Consider the following 12,253-nt stretch of genomic DNA (forward strand, 5'->3'; position numbering starts at 1 on the left):
AAGCCCTGGCTCGCACTGGCCCGACAGTGGAAATGCAGCTATTGGCTGAGGTGCCCCTACCAGCAGGCACTTGCTCGATTGACCCCTGCCCTTCACGCACCCCATTTTTAAATTTTTAAAAAATCATTTTAAGGACAAAATTATTAGCCCCTTTAAGCAATTTTTTTTTCGATAGTCTACAGAACAAACAATCGTTATTCAATAACTTGCCTAATTAACCTACACACACTGTTAGACATTTCTGTAAATTACACAGTTATTTACTGTATTTCACCCAGTGTAATACTGCAAATTCCTTTTACGGTAAATAACTGTATTTACCGTTGCATTATGGGAATTTAGTGTGACGTCGAACAACATATACAGCGATGTACTGTATTTGTAAAAATTCGTGTATTATACTGTATTTTCCACAACTGCTTCAACGCCACCTTGCGGCGATTCGACTACTCTGCACCACATTTTGCCTGAGGACCCTGGAGCAATTCTGGAGGACAATTTATTAGTGTGCCTGAAGAACATACTGGATTTAACAAACTTTACTCTGGTAAGCTGAGGCAGTGTTTCATTTTACAGAATGTTTTGTGGACGAGAATAGAACAAAGTAAAGTATAAAGTTGGCTATTATTATTTTCTCTGGCTTGGCGTTATTTCGCCCATTTGAGAAATATATCATCTATTAAGATGTTACCTTTATTTAATTTATTACATTAACACAACTATTACTTTAAATAAGACTGTTTATGACTATTAGCCATTGTTCTCGTCATATCTTTTTATTTATTTACATAGGAACCGGTGTTGCAGCGGGTTTTGGTTTAGGAGGGAACCAGAGGTATGCAGACAGTTTTGGAGGACACTTAGCACGAGACAACGGTCCGGCAGAGAGTGTTTTCCCCCAGAAGAATATGAATGAAAGACCATCAAATAATCCAGGTAAAAGCGCGTCTGTCTGTGCTGACAACACTCGACATTGATTTGAGCACCTCTATTAGCATTTGTTTGCTCGGCAACATTGGCTGAAGCGATCTTAAAATGGTAATGTTAACTGTTAGCTAAACTGAGCTAAGTTTATACTGAATTGGACTCAAACTCATTTTAACGTGCAACGTTTAACTTATATTGATTCATACTATATATATTAGATGTTGTGAACTTATTTTTCTCTGGTTTAGAGTAACTTATAACGTTAGCTTGAGAAAATAACATCGCGACGTAACCTATAAGAACGTTAACGTAACGTTAAATCTATACAATATGCATAGAGGTAAAGTTGGTTTTATATTCGCACATTCGTTCATTTAGAAGACTCTATACTGTTTACCATGTTACTTTGAATATTCGATCAGAATTAGCATGCCAGTATCACTTGAAATCAACATTAACACTGTTTATTTGACCGTGAGCATGTTGTACTTTGATAGTCATTAGCTGCTAAAATGATTTCGCTATTTAGAGTTTGCAAATAATACTTTTATGAAATTAAATTATTAGGGGGGAAGTCTGAATCTGCTAATATAAAACCAATTTTACCTCTATGCATTATGCTAATAACCACCTTTTTGCTATTTATTGTTTGCTAATTATTTTTTATCACAACTCTTGACATTTGGTTTAACATAATTGTTACCATTATATTTTTTTCTGTTTAGATATGGCACTGGCACAGCAGCAGGTTTTGTCTGAAGAAACAAACAGCATTTCGGAGGAACATCTTGATCAGCACAGCCTTATGCTTAAAAAATAAGCAAGACCAGTAAGCAACCAAGGTAAACAAATAAAAAAAAAGTTGTGTGGAGGTTGTGGATTGTAGCATGGTATTCTTATCTGTATTTTTGGCTTTTTTATGTTCTCAATATAGAATACTGGGAGCCTGCCTGTGCAAAGTGGACCTCATACAACAGTAAGTACTGTACATCTATTTGTTTCTCAATATAGTAACGTTACTTTTAATACAAAATGTGTCACATGTTTAGTTGCTAGCTAAATAAAAAAATCTTTTTCCCTTTTTTATTAAACCATTTAGTAGGGTTTTTTTTTATCTTTGTTTATAATATTTTTGAGCAGATTGAGGTCTGTCATGGGTCAGACATTTCAAAATACAATAATTAGTATTGGGATACATGCATTTGTCTATGTATTAAATGTCTTTTTTCCCCATTTCATGTTACCTAAATATTTTGTAATAAATAAAATAATAAAAAATTTTGTATAAATAATTCCAGAGGATGAAACAAAATGCACAGCAACAACCAGAGTGAGCCAGAAGAAGGCAGGAGAAGTAGTAAAGAGAATGACAACCATGAACAACAGTAAGTTATCCTTCTTTCACCAGCTAACTGAGAACTTGGATTAGGTGAGACACTCTCAATAGTTGTATCAGTATTCAGTCAGTTTTAGTTTATTAGGAATACATAAAACAAATAGTCTAATCTGTCCTGCAGTGAATCAACCCATCACAAATGCTACAATGTTTTTGTAAAACCTTGTTAGGGAAAAAAATAAACAGGACATTCTGGTTAGTTCTCTTTTAAACATGGTAGTGAGCAGGTTATGAGCAGGAGCCAGTTGCTCAGTACCAGCTGAAAACTACCCCAACCTAGCTGCCATGCTTCAAAATAATTAACCAGTATACGATTCATTTTTTTAAACAAGCTTCTTCTATGCTTATGTTAGTCTGTTTGTCCTTATCCAGAGTTCTTCATAATCCTGGACTGGGCCAAATCCTGACCAGATGCTGTGGTGGTCATGGAGGAGTGAATCCTAAAAGACACACGTGATCAATGAGTTTCCGCATTGATCCAATGGGCCAGCCTGACCACCCGCTGGTGAACTTTCAAGCCTCCGGTGCCTAGACTGCGGCCTTGCACAAGTTTGGCTAGAGGAGAACTGGTCGTGCCCAACTGAGCCTGGTATCACTCAAGGGATTGTATTCTACACTTTCGTCAGTTGGTGAAGTTTGTTCCATGCCACTGTCGCCACTGGATCGCTTGGCTACGATTGGTGGATCGGTGGATTTGCTTTTCAGTGACATTTACTGCTTCAATTCTGAAAACTGGACTGAAGCAGCTTCAATTTACAAGAACTTCTATGTTAAGCTGCTTTGATATCATTGATCTACATTGTAAAAGTGCAATAGAAATAAAGATGAATTGCATTTGAACATGTGAATTCAGACCTTGTTGAGCATTTGACACCAGAATTTGTAATATTTTAAAGTTGGGTTGTTTCTGAGTCGGCTAATAGTTACAAATATTTATTTTTCCAACAATATGCAATTCAGAAGTTTAAATTTTTATTGTACATGTATGTTCTAGTGCTTTGTGTGATTTATTTATTTTTAATGTGTTGATTTTATTGCTTAATGTAATTTTCACACATTTTCCTTAAATGCTTTAAGCATTATTAATGTTTTAAAGAATGGAATATTTTGTAATTGTGTCTGGTTTAATGTCAGTAGTACTTAGTACAATTGGGGTTTTTTTTTTCTTAACAATATGCAGGTCAGACACTTAAATTAGTTTTGTACATGTATGTTAATGTGCTTTGTCATTTTCAATGTTTTTTTTCTTAAAATAAAATATTTTGAATGATTGAAATGTGATGTTTTTACACATTTTTAAGCTTGGGTTAAGCATCTCCAATGTTTTAAATAAAGAGTGTTTATTTTGTTAATATTTTGTAATTGTGTCTTTTTTAGGTCTATAGTATTAAAATAATATTAATAAAATTATATTATAAAATATTTAGGACAAAATTAAAAGGTTTACAGTAGCTAACTGTTAACTTAGGTTTTTACAGTAGTTAACCATTTTCAGACACTACGGTAACATGCTGTAAACGGATTTACAGTTGTATACTGTAAATCTAAAATACAGTAACTTACTGGCAACAGTGTTGCCAGTAAGTTACTGTAAAAACCCTTTGAAATGTCTAACAGTGCACAAAAAAATGATATGTTGGCTTTAATTAACTTTTTTATGTCAACAGGTTTTACGTAACTGAGTTAAGTTACTTTAAAGAAAGAATATTTATTTGAGTGAACTTAAGTTAGTTACATAAAGGTAAGGTAATGTTGTTTAATCAACACAACATTTATAATTTAGCTTTAATTTAATTACACTGTTAAAAAAAAATCTGTTAAATTTACTGAAAAATACCGACAGTGGTTGCCAGGAATTTTCTGTAAAAATACAGAAGTTTTATAGGACTGTTTAAATTTACAGAAATTATATCAACTGATACAATGCTTAATTCACAAAAACCTAGTTTAGCTCACAAAAACGTAAAGTCATTCAATACACTAATGTGTTTATGTGTGTACAATTAGCAAACAGATTTTCACTGCATTTGTAACTACACAGTTACTTTTAAACAAAAAAAAAATAAAAAAATGCAGCACAACATCAGCTATCCTTAGTTTATATTGGACTTGCACACAGATGCTACTATCCACCACAATGGTGCTAAGCCTTTAAATGTCACTTTAAGCTGTATAGAAGTGTCTTGAAAATTATCTAAATATTATTTACTGTCATCATGGCAAAGATAAAAGTAATCAGTTATTAGAAATGAGTTATTAAAACTATTATGCTAAGACGTGTGTTGAAAAAAATCTGCTCCGCAAGTTTGTATGTAAAATTTCGCAATTCACTGTGTTGCAAAGGTCAACGTGGTGAACTCTGACCTGTGAAATTGCATCACTTGACTGCGTGAGACCAATCGAGGATCAAAACGACCTCTTTGGACAGAATTTTAAATATGGACCAATTGCTCACTTTTTAATGTCTAATTATCTCATTAATCCTGCCCCTTTTCGCAGCAACGTACAAAAGAATTTCAACAGAATTAGGTTTGCATAATTGACTTTAACTATTAAACAAAAATATGATATACGAAATATCCCTAATTAAAACATGTTCCTTTACCCCCCTCAAAAAAAAAAAGTCTTGAGTATAAGATTATTGATTCAAAGTATGTCCTCATACAACATTTATTTTTTCATGTGCTTCTAATGAAGAAATTAATGTTAAAAATAAAATAAATGTAGATATTAAGCTTCCCTGAACTAATAACTTTTTTCTCATTATATTCTAAAATATGAGCAGGTTGTAGCCTGGCAATCTATGCTTTCAAAGTATCCGGCACCTCCGCAGACAAATAAGGAAAATGGCTTCCTCATCTACTGTTATTTTTATGGAGATTTGCACATAGTGATTCTAGTTACCCTCGTTTATCTGGAAGATTGGGAGTGATGTGGTGGGTGATGGAAATGGGGGTGTTTGTCATCACTCACCCACCAAGAGAATTGTCCCGGGGGCAAGAGATGGTATCGTTATCACGCTGAGAGGAAGTTAAGCTGATTTGGCCTGAGTGAGGTTCATTTAACGCTGCCTCTCGGGAAGACCGAGGCTTCGCAGAGGAAATGATGATGATCCTCAAAATGTCATTAGATAAGAACAAACTGATTGCTCAAAATCTCATCTCAATACAGATCTTTAAAACATTTGTCACGGAATTAGGTGTTGAGTAATTGCCACCTCCACAGTGCTGGGGTTAAAGCAAGGTCAATCACGGGTAATAAGTTAACTCCTGGCAGTCTGACAGAAGATGCCTGCTAGGGCAACTTGATAGTTAACTAGAGAACGTTTCAAACGTGAAATTCACTCAACCAAATCATACACAAAATTGCTTCCAGACACTGTTTATTTTTTTAAAGTTTTTACAATAACTTTGTCTGCCCAAAACCAGCATGTGTATGAGATATTGCTTAAGGGCATTGTCCAAAAAGTGAAAAATGCTGCCTTTGCAGGAAGTAGAGCTGGGAAAGCAACAATGGACTTCAGAATTCAATGATCATGCTGCATCCTCCTGTCTACTGAGATACCTGATCGATTTTTGAAAGCAGCATAAATGTGTCCTTCACTGTCTATGATACCTCTTCATCCTGTCTGTTCTATTTGGTGTCTGTTAAAAATAAAAAATAGAAATGCTGCCTAAAAATGTTTAAAGGATGGTCAGGGTATGTACATTTTTAGTCAACCTTTTATGATTTTGATGTAATTTTTATTAAGAAATTTATATTGTGATAATTAATTAAATATCATCAAAGTGTAACATGAACAGAAAAATCATAGACAGGCATCTTCTAATTGTTTTTCAAAACAGACTTTTCTTTAGCTACAAACAGACACGATTAACTGAACATCTCTCTCTAGACATAAAGTACATAATGACAATCTACTATAGAAAATACTATACAAACTGCTCTTTGTTTGCATCAGATGATACTGCCTTTGTCCCAAACGTTTGACTTTGGCTTCCATCAGTAAGCACTGATATGGCTTCAGTTATTAAATTGTTATATATTGCTGCTTTAACTGAAAAACTGAGCAAAATGTTTATTAATTACAATATTTTCTAAGGTTTCAGAGGTATATTGTCACACCCTCGGCTCGTTCCTGCAGCTCCAATCACCGCTCTCCCTCACTAACCACCTGTCACCAATCCCCCGAACATTAATGGGTAGTAACTAGTTACATTTACTTTGTTGCATTCACAGTAAAATTATTGGGTAATGTGTACTTTTTGAGTACGTTTAAATATGTGTACTTTTACTCGTACTCAAGTAAATTATTAGGGAAAAATCATTACTCTCACTTTGCTACATTTGGCAGTGTTCCTCCGTTACTGTCAAATGATATTGAATATGATCCATATGACTTGTTCACAAATCTCGCGATGCGCCACATTGGAGAGGTTGTAAGGTTACTATAGAGAGGTGTCTCCTGCTTTTGGTTAGAAAGCATGCGCATGTTGGAATAATAGCTGAAGTCTAAGAAGATGTGCGAGTTTATACTGCAGTCCCGCCATGTCGCCATCTGTGGTTTCTGAGAAGGACAATCACACTGTCTGTGCAGTGAGTTTTTTCGGACCAGATCACCCGGCTTCAAAATTAGTCTCTGTTTATACTAAGATGTCAACAAGAATAGTTTTATAATGCGATGCACACACCGAACTGTTCCGAAAAAGTATACTTAATTAAAAGTACCATTACTTGCTTAAAATGTAGTGTGAGTAGAGTTAAAGTATCTGTTGTAAATATTACTCAAAGTAGGAGTAAAAAGTAGCCCTTTTAAAAGTACTCAAGAGTAGTGAGTATTACGCTGTGAAAAGCTGATGCGTTTACATGTAATGAGTTGATGTTTTCATTAACTATGCTAAATGTGTGGGATTGCTTCTGAGACTGTGGCAGGTTGCTTTGTGTGTTTTTGTGAAGGCAGAAAGAATTCAAGAATAATTTTCTCCTCTTTTTATCAAACACACTAAACAAGTCAGGAATGAGCATATGCGCATATTTGTTTACTTTTGTTTTATTTAAATGTTGTCATTTAATATTATAATAATAATAATATTATATTGGATCCCAATCCAATAATATAATAATAGCGCAGGGCGCAAACGCATTCAGGGCGTGTAAGAATCCATATGTGCTAATATGAGGAAGGGAAAATCCGCTTTGCGCCATGGCGCATGGTTTAAAAGGGTTGAGTTTATTTTCTTAATGAGTTATAGGTGTGTTTTGAGAATAAACCAATCAGAGTCTCATCAACCATTCTCTTTAAGAGCCAGCTGCGTCGCACCATAAGCACATTTGCTATTTACATGACGTAAAGTAAGTTCACTTTTGCTCTCGTGGATAGGAAAACCTTTACGCACAGACATCAATTAGCCTTTAAATAATTAATTTCATTTGTTAAGTGCAAAAATTTGTTTCATAACTATTTCTAAATTCAGTTCTAATTTCCAGCAAACGAATAAATGAACAATAATAACGAAGTGTGGTCAAAATACTGAGTTATTTCCAAATACACCTGCTATGCATCATATGGTCTAAAACCTGACAGGTGGACAAATCTAATCTTATTTTTAATAAAACAAATATAAGTATGGATATAATAAATAATACTGCTAATAATAATAATAACATTATACAACAGCAAATTGAATGAACTAAAAAAGCCTCCTGAGATAAAATATGGTTTGATGATACAGTTTTGTAATATTTTAATTCTTTATATTTATATCCTATATATATATCCTTATAATATATATATATATATATATATATATATATATATATATATATATATATATATATATATATATATATATATATATATATATATATATATATATATATAAATCAGCCATACCCACTCCTCCCTTTTGCTCACAGTGCTCTATGCCAAAATACTGAAGTATATTTGAAATGAAAGAGGGGGGTTTTATGGCCCTTTAAGCGATTTGGTTTAGAAGCTCTATTTAGTGTGCAGGCTGATATAGGTCTTTTTAAAATCTGCTTCAGTCCACATCTGCTTCTTTTAGAGCTGCTAGGGGCTTACATGTATGTCATGTATGCACACAGCAGCAGTGTGTTATATTTTCAGACAGCATGATTGGGAATATATATTCACACTAGCAAGTCTTGGTATTTGCTCTGCATCAATAATCAAAGCAGCAGCATAGTAGATTTATGCCAAAACCCAAACACATCAATAAATCTATATACTATTTTGTTACCACACTAAATATCTCAGAGAATTGCCATGACAAAAAGGAATATTTGTGCAAAACACATCTTTCTGTATTGGTAGTCATGTAACATAGTTACATTTTGATCAAACATTAAAGTGAATAAAATGTAAATAGCACAATTTTCATTACATTTAGTGATCTTTTTTACTCATATTTTCTCCCTTTGTTGCAACTCATGTCACAGCTCAAAGGCCTTGAGTGCACAATATTGTAATGCCATCAGTCAATCAGAGTGAGGCCTGTCAGGATGTCATTTACCAGTGACTTCAAATTAGCCATGGCATTTTTGATCTGAATTTGCAGTGCCTATTTAAATAAATATTTAAATCTATTTACAATCTGAATCTCATGGGGTGCATATATCTGCATTCTGAAACACAACTTGCTTTTTTTCATTGCTCATCAACAGTTTATGACTCGAACTGCCCTTTACTTGTTTACTGTGGTGCCTAGGGTCTTCATTAAGAGAACTGCAGTTTGCAGCTACATAATTTTTAAGGCAAAGTCCGATTCCCTGTTGCATAAAAAATGGCTATATAATAGCAGAAGATCAACATTTGCTAATGGCTGCCAATTTACAAAAATAGTCGCAAGAATAATACTTGTAATTATTTTAATATATACAATAACATATATAATATATTATTTAATAATATACAAGAATAATTCAATCAAACAAAAAAGTTAACTCTGGACCATTTTAGACTGACTTTGTAAGGGTTTAAAGGTCAGACTGACTGCATCAAAGCAGAAATCACTAAGCGAGCAAATAGTTTATATGATAATTCCCTCTATCCCCAAAATGCGCATGAAAAAAATGGCCAAATGTTGTGGAGATGCTTTCCCCCCACCGCGCAAACTACTTATGGCACATCTCCTGCCATATCCTAGAAGCGGTAAGTGCTGCCCAAATCTTGCCACACCATCGAATGATCACACTTGTGAGCGGAATGTCAGACTGATCAATACAAATTGCCATGTGCACTGTTGAGATAATGGAACAGGAAAGGTTTTGATGTGTTGTCTGGTGAGGAAAAGATGAGCAAGCATGCATGATTTGACATGTGAAGGCAAAACTCCGTACCTGGCTTTCCTAATGGCTCTATTGGTTAGTTAGGCATGTCCGCAGTTCAGATACCCCTGACAGTTTGCCACTTTTGCCAAAAGGGGTATTATGCAAAGTTCTGGTTCAATGCCTCCCATCACAAGAACCTTTTTCTCCTAGTGGTCCAGTACTGCCCTCCACCGCCCACCCGCCACCCTTTGCTTTTTGCCCATTTCATTGTTTATTTACAGGAATCCCTGTTGAGAGTGAATGGGTAGATAATGGCGTTGGCATGTGAGACGTAAATAATTGCCAATTTTCTTCCTGCTTTCGACCTGCATCAAACCACTCTGCACCATTTCTGCTTCCTCTGAACAAACTATTAATTGGACATGTCTCCTGTTTTCAATTACTCTAATTGGCTGCACTTGTGAGGTGTACAGTGGGTAAAAAGGACAGCATTTTTCCGCTCATCATCCTGTTTCCTACTTATACCTCTGGAGAGCCACTGCCATTCCCATCACACTCAAATCCTGAAGGACCTTTTCAACACTTTGATTGGACAGAACTATCTTTTTGTGCAAAAACACAATAAACTACGGCCCTATTACTGGCTGATGGCTCCTCAAGTGACCTCTAACTAGCTTTTGTGTTTCTCTGCGATGGATGGCTTTCTTTGAGCATCCGTGTTCTCGTCTGTCTTCATCATTAATGCTGTGTTCGAGTCATGTTGGAATAATTGTGTTGAATGCACATGAAAGATGCAATCAGGTTGTAACTTCTAAACTCTGCATTTTCTTTAAGCCTTGAGTTGAAATTTTAGAACAAACTGTAAATATTATTAGTACAATTTATTTTGTATGCAATGTCTGTGTTGGTGATGAACAAAAGTAGGTCACTTTTTTATTTTGATGGTCCACTTGTTGAATTTAAGTTACATTGCATCTACATGCCAACTAATTCTCATTAGATTATAAGTAGACTGTGAGGTTGGGATTAGGGTTAGTGTAAGTTTACCTGTACTTAAAGTTTCTTGCTGAGAGGCAATTATGCTACCACTGTGCCACCGTGATGCCCTCCAAACTAAACAGTTATTCTAATAATAATAATACAGATAAACTCAGATACAACATTAGTACAGTTAATAGTTTGGGAATTTATATATAACATGCCGGTCCTACACCACCCAACCCACTCCGAACTGGGACCACACCGTTGACTCTTTGCATGGGAGTCAGTTGCTCCAATAAGGTGGCTAAAGACCATAGCTTCTAGCGTCTTTACTAGCTGGCCTCTGTTATACCTATACTAGTGCATTAGCTTCAATATGACTAGCTTATGCCAACAATTGACTGCTTTGCAAAATCATTCACTACTGTCAACGTTCATGCAGATGCATCATAAATTCTGTACTTAACATATGGAAATGGTGAATATTTTTTTAAAAATTACTTGACTATTTTTGCTATTAAATTCACTTGAAGGTCACAAGAATAATATTGTTTAAAAAAAAAAACTTGTAATTGTAAACCCTTGTTATTTTATTATAAAATCTATTTACATGCACATAATTATTACTGCCCTGGAGCGCTTGAATGCAGTATGAGCCTTTTGTTGAAGATGTATTTCTCTAGAAGTTGAAACATGTTATGTTTTATTATAAAAGTATTGTGTTGATGGCGGGAATAGAGAGCTGGGGGAAAGAGAGAGAGATGGTAAAGCTCTCACACAAAGTTTGGCAGGAGTCGGCATCTGAGACAATGAACGTTGACAACCAGACCTAGTGAAGAGCAGATTACGGACTGTCAAGAAATCCACTGGGGCTCATGCGCTCCTAGTCTCTTCTCCCCTCATCCTTCAAAGCCTTTCACCTATTCATCTTCCAGAAGGTGACAACAGTTTCAACAGCAGCTACAGCTGTGACCGGCATCAGGTCGTCCCTCCCTGTGGTTTTCATTGGCTACTGGGCTTCTGTCTTCTTTGGTTTGATAAATTATAAGTTATTCTCAAAGCCAGTAATCTGTCACATGGAGTGTTTTACAAAGCTCCCCAAAAGACACTGTGCTGTAACCAATTAGGATTGCAAGAGAATTTCCACTTACTCATTCACTGAAACAGAGCTTGCTCATTTATTTATTTATTTATTTATTTATTTAGTTAATTAGTTAGTAATATGCTATCTTAACTACATTATATTTTTATAAAAGTCTGCTAAAATTCAACTAATTATGTCCAGTCATTTTGACATTTTAACTAAAAAGTTTTCATTCAAGAGATATAAAACCATTAAAGTAAACCAATAAACAATCAGATATGTGTATCATATTTAATAATTACTACATATTATGCAACCCAGGCTCATTACGTACCCAGGTCTAGATTTCTGGGACAGCAAAATACATAACTGGAGGTACGTCTCCTCGCAGTTTTGATTTTTGCAAATTTACCAGAGGCCACTGTGTATGCTCTTTGGTGATCAAAAAATGTATTTTGTGTAAATATACCAGAGGGCACATAATATATACTTCAGTCAACCAGGGGTGCGTTTTCCAAACAATGACATAACTTGCGGCTGAACTATCATAGTACGTTGCATTGTTTGGGAAAAGA

At 34.9% G+C, this 12,253-nt stretch overlaps 1 long non-coding RNA gene across 1 annotated transcript; it reads left to right on the forward strand.

The window, feature by feature from the left end:
* Positions 1 to 883: 883 nt before the first annotated feature.
* Positions 884 to 3,599, forward strand: LOC147841714 (uncharacterized). Its single transcript, XR_015502478.1, has 5 exons — positions 884 to 936; positions 1,653 to 1,769; positions 1,862 to 1,903; positions 2,226 to 2,312; positions 2,696 to 3,599. It is a non-coding gene; the product is annotated as an uncharacterized LOC147841714 (long non-coding RNA).
* Positions 3,600 to 12,253: the final 8,654 nt, after the last annotated feature.

Source organism: Danio rerio, chromosome 11 (genome assembly GCF_052040795.2).
Source record: "Danio rerio strain M-AB ecotype USA chromosome 11, GRCz13ab, whole genome shotgun sequence".
Taxonomy (NCBI): Eukaryota; Metazoa; Chordata; class Actinopteri; order Cypriniformes; family Danionidae; genus Danio; species Danio rerio.